The following is a 2,460-nucleotide window of genomic DNA, read 5'->3' as shown; positions in this document are numbered from 1 at the left end:
AAATGCAAACTTTGGATAACTTTATTTTCAACCAGTTACTGCCAGTATTTGTTTAATCTCTTCATGCCATCTTGCACTGTAGGAGTGCTGCTTTTTCATAGGGTAGTGCAATGCAAAACACATTTGCTTTCCAAGAAAATCATGCCAAAATTGCTTCTAATACCTCCCCTCCTCTTCAATCTTTTTGTTTTGCTCCTGGTGCTCCTGGTAACAGCAACAGCTGTCAAATATGGCTTTAGGCTGTCTGACTCCCTTGGGAGAATTTATGCGTTTTTCTACTTCCTTTTCTTATTAGGAGGCAGGAATCCACAACACCTATTAGAACAAGTATGCATAAAGGGTAATGACTCTGCAATTTATTAGGGGTCTGTTCTTCTTCAAGCAAGTCATCAAATATAAGCAGAAAGTCTGACTCATTGGCCCCAACTGAGAAAACTGCCAGGATGCAGCAGGTGAATATGAAGAAGTCTCAGTTAGGGGTGCAAAACTTGGCATTCAAAAATTATGGCGCCTGAAGCCCAATGCCTCTGAGAGCACGCAGAGTGCCTTTCTGCCCCAAATGAAACTTTTTTGAAGGGCCTAATGGCAAACATAGCTGAGCTCATGTGCAAAAAATCTTTGCTTTCTGGCAGTGGTGTGCAGTGAATTTTTTTTTTTGTAGGGGGAAAGTTAGGGCCAGAGATGCCAGCTTGCGAGAGTGATTGGTCATGGTGGGGAGTCGCGACGTCCTATGGTGAGTTTCAAAGAATCCAGTTTCAAACCATGACTGATGATGATGGCTTGATCACCAACCATAGTCTAAAGTACCCACTGTTCCATAAATTTAGAATATGTGAGTCAGAGAGCCATGCCAGCTCATTCATATAACACTAAACCATAGTTAAGTGCTTCTTAGTAGGCTTTGTTGAGTATGTTAAACCAAATTAAGAGTCTATAATTCACAAATGGAGGCAATATTGTTTTAAACTTCTGAAAGGTGTTGTAATTATGATTCAATGCTAGTATAAACACAGTGAATCGATCTGAGGTCCTGCACCCATTTATTGTAGAGACAACAAACAGCCAGAAGAAATACTCAGGATTTCTAAGAGCACAAATGAGAAGAAGGCTGGCTGTTTGGTCTTGTTCATAAAATTATCTTCCTTCCCTGGAATTTCCTTTTTAACACTACTCTGCAGTCAAGAATCCTGCCTCAGCATTCTGAAATTAGCTTTACTATGCCGTCGTCCTCCAGAGATCATCTACAATTCATCTTGCCATTCCTCCAACTCCCATCCTAAAGCAATAATCTAAACAAAACGCACAGAAAAGCTCAAGATACACGTTGATCTACCCACACATAGTTGTTATCTCTGAGAAACGTAGAAAATAACAGGATATATTCATTCGAAAGTCTTCAAACTTCGAAAGTCTTCAAAGTTATTCACTCTGCTGATAGAGCATGCTCAAGTTTCTGAAGGCTTCTGAAGCGATGAGTCAATGATTGCTGCTGTTCCAAGGGAGGCCGGAGTTTGTCCGGTTGCTGGCCAGTGGGCTGGAGCCAGCTGGGGCCTGCCAAATGCCCCTGTCTCCCCAGCAGTGTTCCAACTGGGAGAGCCAGTGTGGTGTAGTGGTTAAAAGCGGTAGATTCATAATCTGGGAAACCGGGTTCGCGTCTCCGCTCCTCCACATGCAGCTGCTGGGTGACCTTGGGCTAGTCACACTTCTCTGAAGTCTCTCAGCCCCACTCACCTCAACAGAGTGTTTGTTGTGGGGGAGGAAGGGAAAGGAGAATGTTAGCCGCTTTGAGACTCCTTCGGGTAGTGATAAAGCGGGATATCAAATCCAAACTCCTCCTCCTCCTCCTCCTCCAACACTGTGTGACGTGCTGACATCACTTGTGCATGTCATGCTGACATGTTGCACACACGATATGCGGTGTGCATGTGTGGCATGCCCATGGTTACAACAGAATATTGAGGGGGCCAGTCCCTCTCCTTGAATTTTTTTTTTGGGGGGACCAGCTCCCCCTGTCCTCCTAGGGGCCACGCTGCGCAGGGGACATACCAAGCCGCCTCCCTGCCTAATGGTGTGGGAGCTATATTTTGCTTTAGCCATTTTCTAAGAAGAGAAGCTCACTGAACTCTTGTAAGTTCTCAGGACTCCTTGGAGTACAGAATATTTACTTTTCATGTTGTTTTTCCGCATGTGATACAACTGAAAGGAGTGACAGCTTAATCCTCAAACTAAAACAAGGGCAGAGCTCCAAAGATGATGCCACTTGATAAGATCTTCCTTCCGGAATAAAGTTAATTTAGAATTGATTAAAGGCACCATCATGACAGCCCTCAAGACAGAAATCCCTGCTCATCCACAAGAGTAGGTTCAACCCTTGGTGTTTTTGGAACCAAGCAATGTTTTCCGTGCCATTGTGGGAAACAGAAAGCAAGTACTGTATTATCTCAGGGAGAAAATCACCAA

The 2,460-nt window shown here is 43.9% G+C and overlaps 1 long non-coding RNA gene across 1 annotated transcript; it reads left to right on the top strand.

Moving 5' to 3' along the window:
- The first annotated feature begins 377 nt into the window (after positions 1-377).
- Positions 378-2,236, top strand: LOC308458510. Its single transcript, XR_013977500.1, has 3 exons — positions 378-452; positions 662-733; positions 2,204-2,236. It is a non-coding gene; the product is annotated as an uncharacterized lncRNA (long non-coding RNA).
- Positions 2,237-2,460: the final 224 nt, after the last annotated feature.

This window comes from Podarcis pityusensis, assembly GCF_964106645.2.
Source record: "Podarcis pityusensis genome assembly, chromosome: 11".
In the NCBI taxonomy this organism is placed as follows: Eukaryota; Metazoa; Chordata; class Lepidosauria; order Squamata; family Lacertidae; genus Podarcis; species Podarcis pityusensis.
The sequence above is the reverse complement of the archived record's forward strand: the minus strand, read 5'-3'. Positions and strand labels throughout refer to the sequence as shown.